The sequence below is a fragment of the Podarcis tiliguerta genome, assembly GCF_965153285.1.
Source record: "Podarcis tiliguerta genome assembly, chromosome: 3".
NCBI lineage: Eukaryota > Metazoa > Chordata > Lepidosauria > Squamata > Lacertidae > Podarcis > Podarcis tiliguerta.
Genome location: NC_139536.1, coordinates 95,106,802 through 95,125,117, shown reverse-complemented (window position 1 = coordinate 95,125,117; position 18,316 = coordinate 95,106,802). Strand labels below are relative to the sequence as shown.

The window sequence follows — 18,316 nt, the reverse complement described above, 5'->3', positions numbered from 1 at the left end:
CCCAATATTTTTAACGCAATATAAGGCCACCCCTAAATTTGCTCCATGATATTTTAAAGGCACAGGCTTCGTTTATTGCAATTTGGGATTTCAAGATCATGCAGCATCTCTCCAGATTTCTACAGGCTCTCTCTCTCTTACACACACACACACACACACACACACACACACGGGTTGCATGTAGATATTCCATGAGCAGAGTTTCATTCACAGGATGTTGTGTTGGAAGGTGAGGTGGGGAAGTAGCTAATCTGCAGTGTTCCAGCACATGAAATGTTCAGATTTACCAGGAAGTCTCATGATTTTAAACAAGCGCAGATGGAAATACCAGCAAATTGCAATAGTTACCAGTAAACTTCATAGGGAACTAAGCGCCTTCAGAAAATTGAAATCAGTGTGGCCTTGTCAGAATGTATTCATCGTGGATACAGATGTGAAAAGCATATACTTCCAAATCACATTTCAAAATCCAAAAGTTTCTGCTGCCATCCACTGCCTTAAAAAGTTGCAAAATCTGAACTCACGTGCTAACAAAGAGTAGTATGACCCACATTAAGGATGTGTCAAAGAGGAAGCATGAAGTGTTCACTCTACTTAACACCCAAACAAGTTGGATATTAACAGATTGGTCAGGGTTAAGGAATAGAAATAAAAGTCATGTATGTAGAGCAATAACAGGAATCAGTTCACGGCTAATCACTTGCCAAATTACAGTAATTTTAAGACTACATGGCAGAGGTAAGATTCAAGGAGGATACGTATAAAGCATCTAATGTTAATTGTTAAATAGTGAAATCTGCAATTGCATCATAAAAATTGCTACTTTCTATTCCTTTAATTACAGACCAGCACCATGATCACAGAGCCTATCTATCAAAGTATTCCAAGCTGCACACTTTTTGAAGGGATCTGTGTGGTCTTTTTCATTCCATGTGCTAGTTGCAGGTTTTTGCATGGCGTTGCTGTTCCCCTGCATAGCATTAGGGAGACAAGAAGAGGATGACTTGCTGGGGAATGCACTGATGCTTCCTCCCAGGTTTATGGCATGTTCTTTGGTCTGGCTAAAATCTGCTGCCGCTGACTGGCAGAGTCTGAATGGGAGATGGAAGGAAGCAACCCAGCTTCATTTGCTCATACTATCAAGGACAGCTTAGAGTAGGGCTGGGAAACCTGTTACAGCCTAAGGGCCACATTCCCACATGAATAACGTTCTGGGGAAGCACATGCCAGTGATGATGGGCAGAGCAACGGATGGGACTCTTGCCTTTGCACAGGAGGCTAAATTCCAACCATTCAAAGGCTAAGAGGTTCTACATACTCCCCATTTCTCCATTCCGGTAAGCAAGAGACATTGTCACAGCTCAAGGACATATCCCAGGCAGGAGAAAGAACTTGAGGAGCATGTGCAGCAGGGTTGGTGATGGGTGTAGCCTAGACAAGGGTGTGGCCTAGGCAGAGTCCCGAGGGCTGAGCAGAGAAGCTTCCAAGCATTAGGTTCCCTGCCCCTGGCTTGGAGGAACCTTCTACCTCCTTTTCCATCACTTCACTGTCATGCATTTTAAGACAGCACATGTGTGCAAATCTGGCCCAAACTGTAAGAATAAACAGGCTCCAGGAACATCTGAGGGACAAAATTAAGACAAGATTTGTTACAGAGTCACCTGTTTGCGTGTTCAGACCCAGAAAGCTCCCCCCTAAATAAATTCACACTTGACTCAAAATTTTGGTTTTGGTTTTTGGCAGAATTTAGACCACAACTTTATTGATTACAGAAAGTAACTGGTTGCATAGGCTCTGGTTTGACCCAGGGTTCCAGCATAGGTCAGCCAAGGGTGGACACCTGGATAAACGGAAAGCCGGGAGCGGGCTAACTCCACCACCCAAATGTCCCCCTGGACTCAGGCATGGGCACAACCCCCTCTCAGGGGTTGACCAAACCATCAAGTCCCTGGATTCCTTTAATGGAATACCCTTCACATAGGGATGGCGAGAGTGTTCTCCCATCCCTATCACCTGAACCACAGCCTATCCGCAACCTTACAAGTTGTGACGCTTTGCTACACGACAGGCAAAACCCATATGGCAACAGCAAATCAGCCAAGTGGGGAAAATTCCTGCCATGCCCCTGACTCAATGACAGACGACACACGACAGCATAGCAAGGTCAAGCGCAAAGCCCTAAAAGTAGGGAGAGGTGGGTGGGTGTTCCGAATGCACGTGCCAAAAGAGGAAGCTCTGGGTCACGTGCATGGGCATAAATAGGTTCCTTGAACCGTTTGGACTGCGTCCCATTGGCCAGATTGCACCCAGCTTCAAGGGACCTACCGATCGGGTATTGTGGCTGACCAATCGTACCCACCCACAACACAGGATGTCGGTTTTCCAGGTCCCACCGCAATGTGTGCCCTCTTTAAGGGAGGACCCGATTTCTGTAAAACCCACACAAGCTACAATTATAAAAACAAGGGTGTGCAAGCAGTGGAAATAGCATGCCAGTTCAATTCCATTGCACTGCCATTCCGTTTTATTACCTGGCAGGTTTGTGCCAACGTAGCTGGCAGTGGAGTGGCAGGAATGAAGCAACACGGCCATTTCCGCTTCTCCTCCAATCATCATTGTGGAAGACCAGCTCCACCTTGCCCCGCCCCAAGCTCCGTAAAATGTTGCTGGGTAACTCCCTGAGCTGTATAAAACATACATGGGAAACTCCTGCCACATTGAGTTATGTTACTGAAAACAAGGCACTGCTGTTCCACTAGGACAAGGGACTTGCATGGGCAGAACAGACATCTCTCCTCTCCTCTTCTCTCCCCTGCAGTCAGCCTCCCCCCCCCCCCCCCGAGGGTTGGCAACCCTCTGGAGAAGATTTTGGAAGGAGAGGAAATGGAAGTGCCAGTAGAACTCTGCTGGTGCTGCTTCGTTTATAATTCATAAAAACCTAATTTTTAAAGCCAAAATAGAGGCCTTTCAACATTAACAAGTTTAACAGAGCACTCAGCACGGATCACACAATAACCTCATATCAGTGCTCTCTGTCTGCCGCGGTGGCAGAAACATTAGCCAAATAACCCCTATACCACAACAATGAAGCAACTAAGTATAGTCCCGTCTTTTGCTAAAACCCAGCTCTGACAGCTTCCCTGCCCTTCTCAGGCATGAACAGCAGGGCCAATGCCACTTCCTGATGGAGGTCCTGTGTGTTTTTTTTGCAGCTGCTTTTGGGTGTGCTTCAGGCTCTTCTTTTAGAAACCTGGTGCACATTGGCTCCTAGCTGAAAATCAATTTGGATCAAAGCCTCCACAGGTCCATGAGAAAAACTCAGTCATATTTTGAATGTACCTCTTATTGGAAAGCGTACATCATGCAGCAGTACAGCCTGTGTAAAAGACACTTATCAGATCACAGGCTCACATCTAGGGATGCTTGTGGAATTTAATTTCTTTGAATTCTGAGGCACAGTGATCTGGTCCACGCTTCCTGGACTGAGGTGAGGACCAGGATGTAATTATCCAACGGATTCCACACTTCTCTGAATTTTACAATACAGGTCCCAACACAAAAAAGTAACAAAATGTATTAAAGGGAGATTACTCATGTAGAAATGTACACACTGAGATAAAATAGATATTGAAATATGCATTTTGTGAGAAAATCTATAATTAACTGGAATTTTTGCAGACTATATGTATATACTGTATATGGTGTGTGTCTCACACCCCCACACACCACAGATTAATGGGGAAATGGGATGGAACAGATTTACAAATGACTCAAAATGCTACTGACTGTAAATAGACTGGCCCATCCATTCCAACTTATATGCAGCAAAACAGCAAAATAATACCCCACATGGCATAGACCAAATCAAGCTTATAGCCAGGCACTAAATCTCTGACCAAATTAATAGATCACTCAGTATTATTTGCAGATTATTCAAACAGTCATTGTCTTAGTCCACTTAGTCCTCTTTTCAGTTACACGCCACAAAATTTATATTTGGGTAGCATCAGGGTCTAGGAGTGCCTAATTTTTGGTTGGGCAGTTGCAATTGCATTTGGACAGGAAGAGCCTTGCTAGCCACAGTAATCTACACTACAGAAACATTTCTAGGTGTGGGTACAAATTTAGGAATAATTACTAATATTTAAATAAAAATACACCAAGTATCTCCAGAGTGGGGGAAGCTGACTAGGCAGCCTGGATACCTGCAAAGTCTCCTGTCCAGGTGTTCATTGTGGATGAACAACTACAAGGCCCCTCCCGACCCCCCCCTTTTCTTTTTCTTGACCAGGCAGCCCTTCAATTAGAGGGCACCTTCAAACAGAGGACTGCCCTCCAACAGCCCTTCAAAACAGAGGGCTGCCACTTGTATAGTAGGATACATGCCCCCCCTAACTGCCTCATTTATCTGTGTAACAAGGTCTCTGAGGCAGAGATGGTCAGTTTCACAGTTCACAGCACAATGGTTCTTAAGGGTCCCAGAAGGCAAGGAAATGGTACCTTAACTACTATCATTGCTGCAGTTCCGTCTCTTCTACCAAAGCCAAGGGCTATAGAGTGAACAAAAGCTTTTCGCCACAAACTGACAGGTGAAAAGCAGAGCGGTGCGTTTCTGATGACACAGGATTCAGTCGCAGGAAAGTGGCTTCAGAGAAGTCCCACTGAACAAAGACGTCAAAGGTTTTTAAAAAATGTGCTGCGCTCAGCTGATCTGCCAGGCAGAGAGGAAGCAAATATAGTGGAAACATCCACAATTGGAAGGAAGGCTGCAGCTCTAAGCTCACCTTCAGCCAGGTGAGCCTTAATGGAGCAAAAGGGGCCCCTGGTGCGCTTGCAGCCTCTCTGTGCATGGCAGTCAGGGTGAAAGGCCCACATGACAGCAGTGGAGGCAACTTGGGACGCAACATATTGTGGGTGAGCTCAGCCTCTCTCTGCCCATGGGATGCACCAACCGGGGACTCTCTGCTGGCTTCCATTGACGGGGTCCCACTGGCAGACATTCCACTTGCCTAAATGGCAACAGAAGCGGAATTCTGCACTGACAGAATGATGTTGGCGGAATTCTGCAGGCAGACATCAGTGGAGATCAGCAGCGGGGCAGCTCTACCTCATCCACCACCTGCCCACCCAGCGAAAAAGGTCCCCCCCCCTATATTGTGTCCTGTGCTTTTTAGAGCCAGTGTCGTGTAGTGGTTAAGAGTGGTAGTCTCGTAATCTGGGGAACCAGGTTCTCGTCTCCGCTCCCCCACATGCAGCTGCTAGGTGACCTTGGGCTAGTCACACTTCTTTGAAGTCTCTCAGCCCCACTCACCTCACAGAGTGTTTGTTGTGGGGGAGGAAATGGAAATGGGGAGAGGTAGTTGCCATAATTCACGCAACCATCATAAGCCAGGTACAGAGATCACACAACTGGATATGAGTGATATTTGCGATCATTTTAAGTTATTTTTAACGTCATGAAACGTTACATAAATAACGAAGCCCTGTTTTTGACGTTTCCCTTCCTTGGAAAGGGGATGAAATCAATTATATAATTAATTGGGTGAGTTCCAGGCCATCAGTCGGACGCGGGTGGCGCTGTGGTCTAAACCACTGAGTCTAGGGCTTGCCGATCGGAAGGTCGGCGGTTTGAATCCCTGTGACGGGGTGAGCTCCCGTTGCTCAGTCCCTACTCTTGCCAACCTAGCAGTTCGAAAGCACGTCAAAGTGCAAGTAGATAAATAGGTACCGCTATGGCAGGAAGGTAAACGGCGTTTCCGTGTGCTGCTCTGGTTCGCCAGAAGTGGCTTAGTCATGCTGGCCACATGACCCGGAAGCTGTACACTGGCTCCCTTGGCCAATAAAGCCACTGGACCTAATGGTCAGGGGTCCCTTTACCTTTACCTTTTCAGGCCACCACAGGTAAGAGAGATGAATAGCATCAGTAGAAGCAGAAATCAAACGGTGCTAGAAAGGAAATAAATCTGACCGTGACTGTGAGGAACATGGGATGGGACAGAAATTGCTTACATCCCCTTACATCCACCTACTAACTATGGGACAAAACTGAAAACGGGGTGAAGGTGGACCACATTGTGCTTAGGGAAAGTGAGCCAAAAGAAATTCACAGATGAATCAATATCAGTGTGTGTCTGGCTACAGAACAACACTTTCCAGCTTATAAATCTGAATGGGCTATTGTGTTATTTGGGTCTTCCCCCCTGCATAAAGTGTGCATCTGGTTCTTTTCAGGAAAGGCACATTCTCTCAGGGTCGCAGATCCTAAAGTAACCTCTTTCCTTCCCAAAGCTACACGTTGGCTTCGCCCTTCCCTCTTCCCTTTTCAATTTATATGCTGTCTCCCTTCTCCAACAGTCAGCACTCAAGCAAGCTGCTGGCTCAGCCATATCGCTGCAATTCTACTCTGCTAGAATTCTCTATTTAATCACCGACAGCTGTGAGGGAGCTCTTTGCTACAGGCGTAGCTGAGCCACTGCTGCTTCTTAAAGAGACAGCAGCTCCCCACCCCCACCCTGCCCGTCTGCCCACCTAAAACAACAACAACAATCCTTGTCTACATAAAGGTTTTCATTCAGCTAGTGTTATTTGATACTTCTTGTATGCTGACTAGGAAATACAAGCTTTGTGTCGACCCGGATCACCTATAACATTTACGGTTTCCCTCACCCAGGAACTCCCTCTTCTTTTTGATGGACAACCCTAATGGACAATTGATGGACAATTTCTTTTTTTGGGTGGGGGGGAGGAGGAAATGAGCAGCATGCAGCCCAAAGCCTCTTGACACACAGCTCTGGGTGCTGTGCCACTATACAGCTGCTGGTATGCTACAAAGAGGTGCCAGAACGCACCAAAGAGGCTGTGAAACTCAGTTTCAGTGAGTTCTGGCTGAAAAAAAAGCCCTGCTCACACCCATTTTTTTAAAAAAATAGGCTGTAGTTTAGTCCACAAACACCTGTTTTGGACAGGGTTTGTGGGGGAAACTTCAGAGATTGCTACAATCCTATACGGTGGACGCTCGGGTTGCGAACGTGATATGTGTGGGATGCATGCAGAGTTTGCAACCGGCCACGGCGTGTCTATGCAGGCGCAGGTTGCCATTTAGCACTTCTGTGCATGTGCAAAGTGTGATTTAGCGCTTCTGTGCATGCGTGACTGCCGAAACCCAGAAGTAACCCATTCCGGTACTTCCGGGTTTTGGGGATCTGTAACCTGAAAAAATGCAACCTGAAGCGTCTGTAACCTTACGTTTAACTGTATACTCATTTGCAAGGGAGCAAGTCCAACTGAACACAGTGGGGCTTGCTTTGGAATAAATATGCATGTAAATGTATGCTCCACTTGTCAATCTTGTTAAGTACTGGAAAAGTAGCTGGTTTGGACATAGTCTTACAGCAGGGGTGGGGAACGTCTATCCCATAGGCCTGGCATAGGTCTCAATTTGGCCCTTGAGTTCGTTTTCTCCAAACCATGGCCATGTGTACCACCTTGATATACAGGAGGGGGAGGGAATTCTATCCGCCCACCCCACTGCCAGATGTTACTGGCACACTGAGCTCCTTGGAGAAAAGCCGGGGTACAAATTCAATAAATGAATAAGATTCTGGCAGGGAGAAAACTGTTTCCCATCCCTGGTACAAAGCAAGAGCTTGAGAAAAAGACATCAATGATCCGACTTCTCTCTGTGTAAATAACAATTGCACTGTATTTCCATTGCATGCCTCACATGCACCTTCACAGTACTAATAAATTAACTGGTAACCAGTTTTCTTTGGTAGAGTGCCCTGCTTATAAGGCTTAGGTCAGCAGAACTAAGTGGCATCTTACAAATCAAAGACTAAAAGGAATGCAAGCACATCCTACTCACAAGCCATCCATTTTCTGTCTTAACACATCATTTGCTAAAATCTATCACCTACAGCTTAATGAGTTCCACTCCCCAAAAAGTATTTACAGTGTGTACTGTGTTTTGTGCCTGATAAATAAATGAGAAGCATTTTCCTCTTTTCTGGAGAGTAGGAAATAGCATCAAAAAGGGTGATTTGGGACGATACAGAACCACTTGTGCAATGGGACTTTCCCTCCTACTTCTCTACGGGTGCCTTGCTCCCTCGCCGAATCTGCTCCTGATTGGTGGGGGAACCCATCAGAACACATTTAGTGGGGTGCTAGAAGTGCAAAGAAAAATTATTGCGCTGACAGAATGAGAGACTTAGAGCGACATTGGATTCCACTCTTGGGCTGTGATCCATCTCTTTGGAAGTAAATCCCATTGAGTCAATAAGACCTACTTCTGCATAGACCTACTTAGGGTCCACACTGTAAATAATCCTAAGCATCCTGGCTCCCAGTGCAGAGCTATGGACTTTTTCCTATCGGATTTATCCCTGGCGAGAGAAGAATGTTAAATCAAAGCCATTATCTTGGGCTGTACTGCACACCCTGCTGAAGCATTCACTTCTCCCCTTTTTTTTAAAAAAACAAGCTATTTTCTTATGCTGTCGTTCTCCATGACTAAACATTATTTAACTGGCTTTCCTCGAAGAGGTACTGCTAAAGAACCCTATGGATTTTTACTACCCACAGACTAAACACGTTGCTGGTTTTTAGTTAGCAGCAAGCTGATGTGTAAAGAGAAATTAGATGCTCTTTTATGCGGTAGCCGGGAAGCAGCAAAGTCCCTTTCTATAAAGATGTTATACGTGATTCTTCTCTTGCCAGAGTACCTATATGAAATAGCAAGAAAGGGGATTGTTTTCTGCTTCAGCAGAGTCATCTTTATGCCTGGGGTGGTGTCATGCACCTCTTGTTCCCAAAAATGGGGGGCAGATTCAAAGAACAGCCTAATCTAGTAAGGTTGCCTCCCCTTATTTATTCCAATTATTATAGTGTTTTGTGTAGTACAAAAACTGCCCAGTGCAAATGCTGTATGTTTTCACCTATGACAACGGTGGGGGAATCTCAAGTCCAGAGGTTAAATGCAGCTCCAAGCCTATGAACCTGGCCCTTGTGGTTCTCCCCAGGCCAAACCTCCCCTCCTCCCCCTGGCCATGCTCTTTGCTGGCCAATGTTGTGGGCTGGCTGGTTGCGTGTCAAGGTCCCACAAGCCACCCCTAAATAATTCACAATTCACACATAATTTTTGTTTAAGGTTTTTGGCATAATTTTGGCCACAACTTTATTAAAATACATAAATGTGAGTGGTTGCTTAGGCATTGGTTATGACTATCTGTCCCCATGCCCAGGGACAGAGCTGACTTCTGGATTCCAGCGAAAGCCAGTGAGGGAAAACAATATTGGGGGGAGCATGGAGCCAGGCACCAGACCCTCACCCCCCCCCATGCTGCCAGGGGCTTGCGCGGCCCTAAGCCCCATTCAGGGGTACGAACGAAAGAATGGAAAGCCCCTGGATTCCCATAAGGGAATTCCCTTTCTGCAGCAGCATTGGAGGGGCAGGCACTTACCCCTCCACCAACCAATTTTTTACCCAATCCCTAACCACAACCTTACGAGTTGTGACGATTTGCTACGCAGTAGACAAAAACCAAATGGCACCAGCCAATCAGCTAGATGGACAAAATTCCTACCAGGTCCCTGCCCCCAAAGCAGTAGACCCCATGACAGGCATAGCAAGGCCAACGCAATAGCCCTAGATTAGGGAGGGTGGGCGGGTGATCCAATGCACGCAGTAAAAGAGCCCAGTCAGTGCTGTGTGACTTGATTTTATAACCTTTGGTCCGTCCCCCTAAATGGCAACACTAAAACTTGCCCAGTAACCCAACCGTCCAATCACTGAGGATGGTCATCCATACTAACCCGCCCAGCAACAGAGGGGTGGCCTGTTCAGACCCCACCACAACACGTGCTCTCTATGAAGGAGAACACACTAAATAGAGGAATGGTGGGAGGCACCAGCCGGAGAACCAACATGGGACAAAGGTTCAAAGCCTGGGCCCTGGGCCTGGGATGATGATGATGGGTCAGAGGAAGAAGACTGGGACAAGGAGGTGTCAGAAGCTGAAGGGGTAACAGGGTTTAGAGAGCAGGAAGAGTGTATAACAGAGAGCAGTCCAGAATCAGAGGCTAGAGGGGAGTGGGGTCAAGAGGCAGAGATGAGCCAGGCTGGTGGAGAAGTCAGGGGGTCTCCCCTTCCCGCTGCAACAAGCTCCCCTCCCTGCTCATCTCCCAGGACCAGAAGAGGTATGAAGAGGGTGGAGCAGTGATAGGCGCCTTGGCAGAGTCTCAGATTGCTTGGGAAGGACATGGAGAGGTGGGGGAGGAGAGTTAGGTAGCTGTGGGAAGGCAGGGACCTTCAGCCTTCACAATTGCTTCATTGGGGCAAGACCTATGGAGAAGAGTTGCTGTGCTTATTAGGCCTGGTATCCCTGAGCAGGCCTTGTGTGATTTATTGTCGGCTGGCTCCCTGACACCTTGCTACACATCCCCCTCCAGTCCGTTTGCCTGGTTGGAAGGAGTCTTTGAACCGTAATTATGTTCTTGTTTGGTTAGGTGGAGAGCTATATGTGTAGAAACCTCCAACCTTTGTGTGCCTGGACTGTAGATTACAAAGATATGCGTCATATCCATTCCTTCACTCACTACTGACATGAGGCCACTGGAAAGTTGCCTGCTAGAAAATGCAGCCCTCAGCCTTACATAGCATGGGCGTGGATGTTAACCTGGGTTAGCTAGTCTCCATTCCTGCCAACCTAGCAGTTCGAAAGCACGTCAAAGTGCAAGTCGATAAATAGGTACCGCTCCAGCGGGAAGGTAAACGGCGTTTCCGTGTGCTGCTCTGGTTCGCCAGAAGCGGCTTAGTCATGCTGGCCACATGACCCGGAAGCTGTCTGCAGACAAACGCCGGCTCCCTCGGCCTATAGAGCGAGATGAGCGCTCAACCCCAGAGTCGGTCACAACTGGACCTAATGGTCAGGGGTCCCTTTACCTTTACCTTTTATTCAAGGCAGTAGCTCTGAAGTAATCTTGTCCTTTACAAAATGAGTATCCATCCAGAGCTGCTGGAGCATTTCACAAGAAACTGAAATATTGATGTGTTTTGCCTTTTGCACACAACAACAAGGTGCTGTACACAAAAGGGGGCGAGGGAGAAAAGAACCACACTATTACAAAATTCAGAGTAAAACAGCTGCTGTTAGGTCAACAGCAGAGTTAACAAAAACAACAGCCAGCGAAGCATTTTAGAAATAAGCTTTCGGCAAGCTGCAAACCAGCATTGATTCCTTAGTTCAGAGGGGAGATGGTTCCTCAAAAAGGGCACCATTCCTGAAAAGACCCTCTGTCTGCTTCCTGCTAAGCAAGCTTCTTCAGGTTGCAGCATAGCCAGAAGGGCCTCATTCATCTATATTAGTGACATTATTGCGAAGGTTGGCAAGTGTAGAGAAATACAACAAAAGAGCACTGTTCAATCGCATTCCAGTTAAATAATACTAGAACAGCGAACTTGCTCTTTTTTTCTTCTTGTAAGGACAAAGTGACGGCTTCACTTCTTGCGGTTCTATTAGTAGAAAAGTGTTGTGAAAGTTGGGAGAACTGTAGACATACTTACAATGATTTGCATTTTTCTTGAATAAATTAATCTCTCAACTCCAAAAACAAAAATGAAACAAATTTGGTATCAGATGTAGTGTTTTTTGTTTGGGAATGGAGCATTTATTTATTTATTGCCCCAGCTGGGAGACAAAGTAGGGATTGAGGAAAAATTCGATTCAATTTCCCAAACAGGGCTTGAACTGAAACACAGTCATCTTCCAAAATTTTCACTTCTCTAAATTTTCCAGTGCACGTCTCCATCTGGGTAGTGTGCATATATTAGGGTACGGTGTAATGTATTCATGGAAATAACTAACCAAAATGTATTGCATTAAGGGAAATTGCTTTGCAAAAAGTGCATACTAGGTAAAACGGCATACCAATAAAAGTGTGTTTTGGGAGAAATGTTCATGCAAATGCTGGCAAATTTTCATGAGGACTTAAAAAAAATATCACAAATGGATGTGTAAATGTGGAGAAGGACTAAATTTAATATTGGGGGAAATGAGAAACTCTGAGAGACCATAGAATCATAGAATTGTAGAGTTGGAAGGAACCCCACGGGTTATCTATAGTCTAGTGTTTCCCAAACTTGGATATCTAGCAGTTTTTGAACTACAGTTCCCATCATCCTGGACCACTGGTCCTGCTAGGTGGGGATGATGGGAATTGTAGTCCCAAAACAGTTGGAGTTTGGGAAACACTGATCTTGTCCAACAATGCAGGAATCTCAGCTAAAGCATGCATGACAGATGGCCAAAAGTAATACTCTCATACCTAGCTGAAAGGGAATTTTCAAACCAGATTCCTGATCATTGTGTCCATTGTAGAGTTTTTGCTACTGCGACACAAGTTGTTCATCAGAGATCATTGTGTCATTCTCCGGCCAGAAGTTAGACTGGGGAAAAGAAGTTTCCTTGCTTCACTGCATGGGGTGGAGTGCGGGGGGGGGGGGGGGAGAGACGAAGAGGAAGGAAGGAAACATTTCTTCCTTTTGAGAAGTTTTGTCGGTCCAAACCATCCTCATATCCTGCCAGCTGTACATATGGCAACATCATTTAATTGGGATTTCACAGACTTTCTTTCTCTGAACACATGTCCAAATTCTGAAATATATAAAGATTCCAAAGGCAAAAATAACTTAACATCTGAACAGTTTCTATGGAGACTGAAATAAAAGTGAACAGTCTAATGTGAAGAGTTTTTAAATAAAAAAAAAATCACTCTCATGTCTTCAAGATTATTAAAAAGTATTTCTTAATGCTTCAGGGAGAATTGTTCTAAACAGAATGTTAAATACCAGTGACTGACTGTTTTCCAAGGCAAGATCCTAAACCTGTTTGTGGAGATGCAAAGTTCTAGAGATCTCAGCTAAACCTTCATCCCAATAAGGATGCTTAGGATTGCCACTCTAGTTACATAAGACAGTGTGGCAGACAATTCCTATTCTTTCATACCGGTGACATGCCATCTTCACAGCCTTCATTTTTTTTATTTTTGGAGCGGAAGCAGGAACACTTGACACTAGTTTTAATACTAAAACTTTTGCTGGTACATAGATAAACCAAAAGGAAAGGGACGGGGAAAGAAGAAGAAAAAAGCAGTACTCCTGGAAGTTTGGACTACAGTCCCAAAATGCCAGTATCCCAGATCAGATACTGAACTAGAGCAGTAACAGGTGGGGAACCCAGAGGTGCTATGGACATATCTCAAGGGGTCTTCACACACAAAGAGACCATGTGTCACAGCTTGGCAATGGTGGAAATGGTGATGGTGGCAGTAGCTACCACCACTCTTAAAAAGGCTTCCTCTGCTGGCTAAATATGCAGATGTGGGGGAGAGGGAAGGGAAAGAAATATCACAGAAAAGTTTGCCGCAGTGAAATGATTTTCTTTCCGTTTGGGGGGTCTGCCAATCAAGTGGCGCAGACTCCCCTCCACCTTCCCCATCACCTCTTTCCAACCCTCCTTGTGTTCCTTTCAGGGAGATGTCGAGAACCTGCCACCCGCTTGAGAGAAATAAGACACAGGGACACATGTATTTAAGGTTAATGGGCTAAAGAAGGCCACAACTTTATTGGTTACAGCATGTGAGTGGTATTGGCTTAGGCATTGGATCAAACAATCGATACATGACTCCACCCTGTGCAGCAGGGAGTCATCCTAAGGTTAACAACCAGTGGGAGGAGCTTGTTGATGCAAATACAACTGGAAGCTTCCCCGGATGTCACCGGGGGTCATGCCATGGTCCTAGCCACCAGCAGAGCATTGGACAGGATCCACGACCACCGGATTCCTTTAACGGAATACCCAAACAAGGGGGGGGGGGGAGGTGATGGCCATAACCTACCCTCCAACACATGACACATATTCCAATGCCCAAATGCCAATACCCAAAAGTTGTGACAAATTGCTATGAGGTAGGTGAAAAACCATGAGGCTGGTGCTAATTTGCCAAATGGGTAAAAATTCCTACCAAGCTCCCTGGGCAACCAGGGCAACCAACCAAAGTCCATAGCAAGGTCAGAAGCATAGGTATGACGTAAGGGAGGGTGGGTGGGTGATCCGTCGTCTTCCGGGTGCACAATGAGGGCCGGGAGCTGCTGTGGCCGCTTGAATGCGGCTAAACCCTGCCCCCAAGCCGGTGTTGGAATACTGCCAGGGAGACAAAGTCCATCTTGACCTCCATGTCGTCTCCGGACGTCCATCAATCTCCCGTAGACACGCAGTATCAGCAATTAGCGACAGGAGCTCCAGAAATAGCTTGAAACGGATCTAGAGCTCTTGCACACTCTATCAGCAGATATGCACAGCAAAAGATGCACCCAGGAGAGCATTATATAGAAGTTTATTCAGTGTTGATCAGAACAGAGAAAAACCATGACTGCCTGCTAGAGATGTATGGCAGTGAGAGAAAATCGAAAGCAAAAGACACAACAGAAACATCCTGTGAGACAGGAAATAGGCAGGCTGTGACACAAACATCCTGCTCCCTTTTAAGGTGGAACGGAAATATCCTAACAGCCGGCCCTATTGGCTGGCCCATGCAGTGGCATAGCATGGGTGGTGCAGGGGGGGCCGGCCGCACCGGGCGCAACATCTGGGGGGGGGGGCGTGCTCGCGCTCGCACTCGCAGCTCTCTGCCCCTACCTGGCTCACTTACTCTCTCTCACTGCAGTGCTGGCTGTGTGAATCCGATCCGAGCCGCCGGGTCGCCGCCCACTGTGGAGGGGAGGGGGCCAGGCGTGCGGTGCGGTGCGGAGAGAGAGCGAGGGACTATCTGGGGGAGGGACAGTGCAGCGGGAGGGGGGCACAAATTACTTGCCTTGCCCCGGGTTAGGGGGCGCAAATTACTTGCCTTGCCCCGGGTGCTGACAACCCACGCTACACCACTGGGCCCATGGGCGCAGCGTGGCAGCCAGGTACGCTGACACAGATGTGGGAACCGGCTCCCGCTCACAACCTCTCCCCTATGTTAAGAGGAGAGGCTTTGCTGCTGAAGGCAGCCCTGGATAGGGAAGGTTTGTTTTTTTAATGTTTAATGTTTTATTACATTTTCATATATACTGGAAAGCACCTAGAGTGGCTGCGGTAACCCAGTCAGATGTGCAGGATGTAAATAATAAAATTATAATTGTCATTTTTTTGTAATAGGACTTCTTTGTTTTCAATGGAGAAACGTTGGAGGGTATGCCATTGATAGCATTATTATCCATGCATTTGCCTTGGTTAATGTATGTGTTTGCTGTTGTGACAAATAAAAAGTGAATTCATTCAGAAGCATTACTGAGGTCATAATAACGGAGGTCAATTAACGGTGCCTAAAATTACACCAATTTTCTAAAAAACAAACAAACTGAGGTTAAAAAGAGGTAACCAGACACATAAAGATTAGGAACCACTGAGCTAAAGACTTAAATGCTGTGGTCTAATTGTTTTAGCCACTAGAAGCAAAAAGTCCCCCAGAAAAACCACTGTTGTGATTAGAGCAGTAGGCCTCATGAAACATTCTGGAAGTCAGCAAGATACAGAGGGGAACTTGCTTTCATTTTAAATAACACATGTCAGTCTTAAACAGGATCGGCAGTGATCCACATTAAAAAAAAAAAAAAAAGTTTCCCTGCCTCTGCTTCACTTATTAAATCAGAGGAGCAAGCCTAGAAAAATCCCAGGTAGTTCATCACATGGATTTTGTGTGACAGAACTCATTCCTGAATGCAAGTGCAGCCACAGTTCATCAGCAAAAAGCACAATAAATTACCACGGGAATTTATCCCATGTACCTGCACTAAAATAATTGCAATGCATGCCTGCTCAGAAGTAACTCTGATTTAGCTCAGTGGGGGTTTACTTCCAGTTAAGCGGGATTGAAGGCTTTTGACACCAAATAGGTAAACAGAAACAGGATTTCCCCTCTAAACTTTACTAGATGATAAAAGGGTTCAATTGCCCCTTCCCTTTTGTTCTGGTCCCATTAATTTTAAGTCCCGCCTTAGGTGATGCAGTCTGAATTTTCAAAAAAAACACACCCTGCATATTAGATGTAAAGATGCATTTAATGTCCTGTGTCATTTGAAGTCTAAGAAAACTTTGCAGAATGTAAAAGTAATCGGACGTTGAGCTACTGAAGATTCCCCTAAAAAGTGAGGCTGATAGAAAATTCAACATCTCAGGGAAATATTGATTCCCCCATCCTCCTGCTCTAGATTCTCTAGCCTGGCTGCTCATCTTTCTTTGCCCATGATCTCTGATGATGCCTTATGCCTTGTTGGGCCTCAACAGAGTTTGTTGCCCACATGGACCTGTGGCTTTGACTGCTGCTTACCTTAAATTATCGCTCTCTTTCTTTCCCGCTGCTAATTATCTGGCTGTGTAACATTAGCACATCATCTTAATCCACACCCATTCTAACAATCCTAAAATACGGAGGAGGAATCCATTTCAAACATGGAATTTGGTGCTATGAACCCAGATCAGGCTTTGCCCAACCAAATGATACGCAGAATTATACACAAAAAATGTGTACATTATACACGTGCAGTGTGTGGCAGGAACCAGCATTGCAGGGGGTTGGACTAGATGACCCGCAAGGTCCCTTCCAACTTGACAATTCTACGATTCTATGAAACACAGTACCACCATGAAGCTCTACATTTAAGTATTAATACATACGGGTTTTTTTTTAAAAAAAACATGCATCTGTCCATGTGCTGGTTCCTTTAGGAAACCTGGGGTGTATAACAACAACAACAACAACAACAACAACAACAACAACAACAACAATTTGTTTGTGCCCCGCTCATCTGACTGGGTTTCCCCAGCCACTCTGGGCGACTTCCAGCAAAGACCCAAAATACACTAAAACGTCACACATTAAAAACTTCCTTGAACAGGGCTGCCTTCAGATGTCTTCTGAATGTCAGGTAGTTGTTTATCTCTTTGACATCTGATGGGAGGCCATTCCACAGGGCGGGCACCACTACCGAGAAGGCCCTCTGCCTGGTTCCCTGTAGCTTTGCTTCTCACAGTGAGGGAACCGCCAGAAGGCCCTCAGCGCTGGACCTCAGTGTCCGGGCAGAACGATGGGGATGGAGATGCTCCTTCAGGTATACTGGGCCAAGGCTGTTTAGAATTGTGCTCGGAAACATACTGGGAGCCAATGTAGGTTTTTCAAGACCGGTGTTATGTGGTCTCAGTGGCCGCCCCCAGTCACCAGTCTAGCTGCCACATTCTGGATTAGTTGTAGTTTCCGGGTCACCTTCAAAGGTAGCCCCACGTAGAGCGCATTGCTGTAGTCCATTGCAGTATACTTCTAATGTGTGCATAACAATGCATGTAATAGGTATCAGTAAGCAATGCGCAGCGCATCCACAGCCACCTCCTCTGCTGCAATGCTGTTCATCTGCGCGGCATGTGCCGCCTTATGTTTTTCCCACAGCACTGCCCTTTTGATACCTTCACTTTCCCACCTTTACAGCAAGGGAGGACTAGGCTTCAATGTTTTCTCATCACCTCTTCTAACAGCTTCAGAGAGCTGGTAATTTGCCTCTCCCGACTTCTTTATTCTCGCAGGTTAGTTTCAGAGAAGATAATGCTTGCCTGGGAAAGAATCATTATCTATTTTTTTGTGGTGGGGGGCGCGAAGTCACATTCAGATTTGAGGAACGCTGCAAAGGCTGCAGTCTTATTTTATTTTTTACAAAAAAGTGGTAAAGAAATAAAAACATACAAAAAGTATCTTTTTTTAAAAAAAGAAACCCTATTCCCATACAGAAGCAGGCTGGGAAACATCTCAACTTAAAAGGCTTGTTGAATGATGACCATTTTCCAACAGGTGCCCAAAAGGCAACAGAGAGGATACCCATCTAATATTCAAGGAGAGAGCATTCCAAAGGAAAGGTGCAATTGGACCTCCTACTTTGTGAAGAATGATAAGAGGCCCTCACCTGCACAGTGCAGTGGTCAATCTGGTATATAAGGGGTGAGACTCTCAGATATCTTGGTCAGTTGAAGCCATTGGAAGTGGCCACTCAGAGATTTAGGATGTCATCATTACAGCACACTGGTAATAACTAGCTCTACTTCTCTGTAACATCTGAATCAGGGCAGAAATGGTCAATTGCCTGGTTTACATGTGGTCAAGCTCTTCCCGAAAAGGGAGGTTTATAATCTAGAGGTGATCATAGATCCATTTTTGTCTCTAGAGGCACAGGCGGTTAGGAGTCCGTGCTCTGAATGCTGAGACAGCTATGACCATTTCTCGTCCATGT

The 18,316-nt window shown here is 45.9% G+C and overlaps 1 protein-coding gene across 12 annotated transcripts in view; it reads right to left on the bottom strand.

Annotated features, from left to right (window-relative positions):
* The window catches only part of DLGAP2 (DLG associated protein 2), a 391,216-nt gene that overhangs the window by 130,330 nt on the left and 242,570 nt on the right, over window positions 1-18,316 (bottom strand). The gene's annotated exons all lie outside the window — the stretch shown is intronic.